This window comes from Saccostrea echinata, unplaced genomic scaffold (assembly GCF_033153115.1).
Source record: "Saccostrea echinata isolate AGI-Se365-2 ecotype Australia unplaced genomic scaffold, CSIRO_AGI_Sech_v1 ptg000006l, whole genome shotgun sequence".
Classification (NCBI taxonomy): Eukaryota; Metazoa; Mollusca; class Bivalvia; order Ostreida; family Ostreidae; genus Saccostrea; species Saccostrea echinata.
This window is the reverse complement of record NW_026889755.1, coordinates 10,179,136-10,185,441: the sequence shown is the minus strand read 5'-3', so window position 1 is coordinate 10,185,441 and position 6,306 is coordinate 10,179,136.

Below are 6,306 nucleotides of genomic sequence, written 5' to 3'. Positions count from 1 at the left end.
TTAAAAGTGATAGAAGCATGGGGTCAAGTGCGATGTGATCCTTGACCTTTAACCTTAAACATCTGTTCAAGCTCAAAAGTGGTTACTTACATTTTTTGAAAATTTTCATTTTTCCAACATTTCAAGCCATTTCTGGTTTTATTTTATTCGAAATTTAACTATAAAGAGGTAAATATATTTTTTTTTTAAATTTAAAGAAGGTGGAAAGACCTCTAATTGTTCTGTGAACAATTAGTCTACTAGTTTTAATATATATGTAATCAATTCAAATTATTTTCTTTCTTTTATACTATTTGGTGTTTTATTACCTTTTTTCAAGATTATTTCTGGGGTTTTTTTTAAGGAGAGACAAACAAAGCCCTTTTTCATTCGTTTTGTAGCTCAACCAATTACAGTGTATTGTCATCCTATTGTAATATGTGTTTTCCAAAGTAATTTGCAAAATGAATTCTGTTCAAACTTTTACACACCTCTTATTTGTTTTAACGGGATAAGAGGGGGAAAACAGCTAAAACAATTTTAAAAGAAAGGAAAGAAAAGAGTTTTGAAAAGGGCAACTCGAGTAAAAAAAATACCCAGCTAAACAGTATTAAAGAATGCCGCTCCTTCCCTCGTGAACCCCAGCATCTTTTTCGAAGGAATTGCTACAACAACAGGTTGAACCTATACCATTCACTCAATTGAATGCTGGCTGAAAGGTCAGAACTCTGCCATTCAGTCACATTTCAGTAGAATTTCAGTCACTTTTCAGTTAAGTGAATGGTATAGTTTAATCCTGTAATTTTGTTAAGCCACTCTATCCATTAAGCCATGGAAGCTCAGTCGGTAGAGCGCTCGCTCCGTGATCAGAAGTTCGTGTGTTCGAATTGCGGCCTCGACTGACCTAAGTCAACAAGAAATAGGTAGTATCGTATCCTGTACGACAACCACCAATACAATCTCATTTTCTTTCAGACAAGTTCCAGATCAACAGTTTGAGTTGCAATTTAGCTGACAAAATTCACCATGTTCACCAGTATTGCAACTATCAACACACGCACCGGTATATCTATCACAGGTATCATCCGCACATGCTGCATCGCATTGTTCATTGCAATAATTGCCTTTTTACCCATTTGGACAATCGTAAGGCCAAAAACAATAGTCTTGTTTCCTGCTACCTGCAGCCTGGAAAAAATAGGGTAGGTAGGTAGGAAAATTATTTTATTTTATATTTTTATTTTATTTTTTTCTGACAACATTTTTTGGATATGAACTAATACAAAATAAAATTAAACATGTCACAGGTCAATATTGTCTTGCAAAATTAAATTTCATGTCTTTTTATGCACAACTCAAGTGGTATTTTATGAAAGTCCCTATTTGAAACAAGAATTTCATGAAATGTTTGTTTTGTGTTAACACGGAAACCGATTACGGTGACAGAAGGATGAAATTCCGAAAATTCACGATTTTTTTTTCTTCCAAAACTTAAAAAAACTTTAGGGTCGGGTGCAAAAAAATAGGGTAGGTCGGGTAGCAGGAAACAAGACTATTATTTTTTTTGGCCTAAGTACAATATTCAGAGGTTTGGTTACATTTGTTACTGATCCAAAATGAGTTACGTACATGATGATGCACAAATTAGACCGAAATAGCTATCTCTCTGCAAGCAGAGCAATGGCCATCAAGTTTATTACAAGATGCCGTGCCGCAGGTTTGGCTACAAAGTTTGTCGCACTTTTCACCAAAGTACCCTACCTGACACTCTCCAAAACATTTACCCTCTGCGTGATTGCATCCTTGGCCGTCACATTTGCTGGAAGTCGAATTGCAGAAGTCCCCATGTTACATTCTGAGCAGGTACCATTTAAACGTTCACAGGTTCCGCCTTTGCACTGCGAGCTGCATACTCCTGAGCATGTTGGATTATAATAATCTGGTTTACAAGATCCTAAACAAACACCCGTAGATCTATGACAACCAGAAGAATCGCAGTTTGAGTTGCATACATTTGCACATGTGTTACCAAAATACCCCACTGAACAGCTTTCAGTGCAATAACTATTATTTTTGGCACATGTCAGATTACTGCAAGTCTGACTACACGAACGGTTACAAGACGGTCCATGGTATCCTACCTTACAGGAAGCGATGCAAGAGCCATCAGATATACGGCAACCGAAACTGTCGGAATTTGGACATGTTAAGTTACAAAAGTTGCCAAAATAACCTACCTCACAACCCATTTCACAATGGCCTGAAGATCGAATGCATTTGTTATCGCTTCCAAAGCATGTTTCCTGGCAGAGCAAAGAGCAGTTATCACCATATCGTCCATGCGGACAAGGATTATCACACATGCCAGTTACTTGGTTGCAAGAACCACTACAGTACTCAACACATTTAAACTTGCATTTATATTCGTAATATCCAACACTACAAGAGCCGATGCAGCTACCAATTGACCGATCACAAGCTCCCGATGAGCACTGGTCATTACAGTTCAAATGGCAAGTCAAACCGTAAAATCCATCATCACAAGCATGACATTACCCTGTATCCCTCTCACACGTATGCTGAAAACACGTCGAACTGCATCTTTCTGTGCTGGTTCGGCCCCAAGAACCAATTGAACAATTCTGCGAACAGTAACCAGTGTCTTGTTCACATAAAATTGACGGACAATTTCCATTACAAAGCATTGTACAATGAAACCCGTAAAAACCTACTTTACATTTCAAACATTTCCCTGAAGTTCGGTCACACACCCGATTTGCACAATTTGCATTACACTGAAGATCACATTTTGCACCGTAAGATCCAAACAAACAAGAACCAATGCAGACACCAGTTTCAGAGAAGCAACCCTGTGAATCGCAGTTTGAACAACTGAAACAATCGCCAGAGCTTTTGGAACAAACAGAATTATTACGGTAAGGACTAAAAATCTTAAAACAGTTTGCATCAAAACGACCGACCTTGCAATCTCCAATACAATCTCCGTTACTTTTCTGACATGCTTCATTAAGGCAACCAAAAGAGCAACGCTTTGTACACATGCTACCGAATACCCAGGATCGCACCGACTATGACAGATTCCACTTCACTTATCACAGCCAGTTGAATCACAAGTCACAAAAGATTGGTTACAAAATAATCCGTACGACCCAGATTTGCAGTCAGACAGGCATACTCCTGAAGTTCGATGGCAAGTGTTGGAAGAACAACCAGTGGTACAAATCTTTTCGCAAAAATCGCCGAATCTGCCCTCCTGACACTTACCTGAACAAAAACCCGAGTCTTTCTTACAGTTGCCACTACAGGAATTGGCGCAACTCTTCGAGCAGTAATCACCGAAAAATCCATCTTTGCAATCACCTACACACAATCCATCGGATCTAGAGCAGTATCCAGACTTACAGTTTGGATTACACGGATTTGAGCAAATGTCTCCGTACAAACTAGGCTTGCATCCAGTTGAACAAACTCCACCGTCTCCATTGCACTTTCCTTCACACCCATTGCTGCAGTTCGAAGAGCAGAAAGGTCCATAAAATCCAGTTGGGCAGTCGTACGTGCAGTGTCCATCATTACGTTGACATGTTTCTAGATAACAGGCAGAATTACATTTTTTGTCACATTTTTCTCCATAACAACCAGAATCGCACGAACCGATACAAGCTCCTGTCTGTCTATCACAATGACAGACTCCACAAGGAGTCTCGCACCGATTATCATAAAATCCGTTAACGCACCCCGCAGTACATGTAGCGTTTGTATAGTAACAGTCTTTTCCTACACAGAAAGTACTGCATGTATTTTCACAGCGTATTCCCCAGTAGCCTTCGCGACATCCTCCCAAGCAGCTGCCGGTTGTTTCGTCACAAGAATTCACACATTTGTCGCTGGATTTGTATCAATTTCCTCCTGCACTGTAATAATACTGTCACAACGATCACATTTTTCTCCTATCCAACCAGTTTTACAACCGCTGACACAAATACCGGTGGATCCATCACATGTTGATCCTGACGACATCGCCTGACATCCCTGGCTACAGGGTTGACAAGTCATTGACAAAGGAAAGTAACCACTGATGCATAGTGAGCATGACGTCACACCAGAAGCTTCTATACAAGTTTGACAGTTAGGTATTGTACACTGGCCTTTAAAGGGTTAAAATTAAGAGAACTAAATCACGCTAAACATATAAATAAAATTTTAACAAGAAATTCAAAGTCTATATAAACTAAATGTTCCATTACTGAAAATTCTTGAAAATAAAATCAATTTCTTTAAGCCAGATATACCTAAAAATATTTGCAAATACTTCTAAATAAACCAAACACGGTTTTTATAAATAGGAGAGTTGTCATTAAATAATAATATCTACCAGCTACGCTTCTATCAAAAACGTGTAATTAAAAATGATCATCATATTAATTTATTTGTGTTACCGTATAATCCAATGAATTTCACAATCAACAAGAAATTGGCGGCGATGATGAGCTTCATTCTTAAGATCCTTTTCATGTTATGGGAGCTAAATTCTAATCTTATACAGTACCGACATCGATGCTCTGATAAATGTGAAAAAATATGATACAAGTTAAACTAAAAAAAAAAACATTGACATAACGTCACAATAGAATGCTACATGTATCAAATAAGTCGAAATATCAATCGTACATATAATGAATCTGCTTTATTGATTATAAGGAAGCTTTTCATAAGTCAACTGCTTCCTTAATATATATCATATAAGTTCGCATACCTAACAATTTTACCGAAATTTCAGTAAATAAAAAAATAAGCAATATTATAATTACCGAAGGAGTGCAACGTATTCCATGTCACTGAGAACCCCGCTGTTAATACTGAGGCCTCGGCGCAATCAATTTCAATCGAAAATTAAAAAAAAAAACATTCTTTTTAGAAAAAAACATTTTTAATTCTGTTAATGCACTTAATTTGAAATGCCTGTTTAACAACAACAGCAATGACATTTCTCCACGACTTCGTTCAAACGTTGGTTGTCCGCGAGGTCATTACATGACGTTATAACTAGGGCTGTGTCAATATATCAATAAGTCCCGAATTCAAGAATGTATCGTATCGAAAAAATAATTTCCAATACGTGTCGGGCAGGCAATGTTCTTACAATTCGATGAAAAAAAATTGGCAATTTCAATCACCAAAGATAATATTTAACTGTTTTGAATGAAAACTGATAAAAAATGATATAAACATTAAGGAGATAGCACGTAAAAAATAATTATTACAAAATACATAGACAACAATATTTTAACATTTGGTTTTACAGTCGTTAAAAAGTTTGAATTTGAAGTGTACTTTGTAAAGACATTGAAACAAGAACTTCGAAATGGATTATAAAACACTCAGATTTTATAAAATTTATGCTTTAAATGATATACTCTAGTTTTTTTTTTTAGCTCACCAGAGCAAGTGAGCTTTTGTGATCGAAATTTAACCGTTGCCTGTCGTCGTCGTAAACTTTTCACAATTTCATCTTCTTCTCCAGAACTACTGGGCCAATTTCAACCAAACTTGGCACAGAGTATCCTTGGTGAAGGAGATTCAAATTTGTTCAAATTAAGAACCACGCCCTCTTCCGAGGGGAGATAATTACAAAATAGTGAAAAAATAATGGCATCTTTTAAAAACCTTCTCATGAATCACTGGGCCAGGAAAGATGAAACTCAGGTGGAATCATCATCAGGTAGTGTAGATTCAAATTTGTTCAAATCATGACCCCCGGGGGTAGGGTGGGGTCACAAGGGACGATCAAATTTTTACATAGGAATATAGAGGAGAAATCTTTAAAAAATCTTCGTCTCAAGGACAGCAAAGCCCTCATTGGTCATATTTATGTGAAAGCATCTACAGATGGTGTATATTCAAGTTTGTTCAAATCATGACCCCCAGGGTAGGTGGGGCCACAATGGGCGATCAAAGTTTAACATGGGAGTATATAGGAGAAATCTTAAAAAAATCTTCTCAAGAACAGCAAAGCCATGATTGGTCATATTTATATGAAAGCATCCCCAGGTAGTGCAGATTCAAATTTGTTCAATTCATGACCCCCGGGGGTAGGGTGGGGCCACAATGGACGATCAAAGTTTTACATAGGGATATATAGTAAAATTCTTCTTCTCAAGAACAGCAAAGCCATGATTGGTCATATTTATATTGAATCATCCTCAGATAGTGTAAATTCAAGTTTGTTCAAATCATGACCCCCAGGGGTAGGGTGGGGCCACAAAAAAAGTTTAAACTTGTAGGAAAAAAGCAACAGTTAGTCAA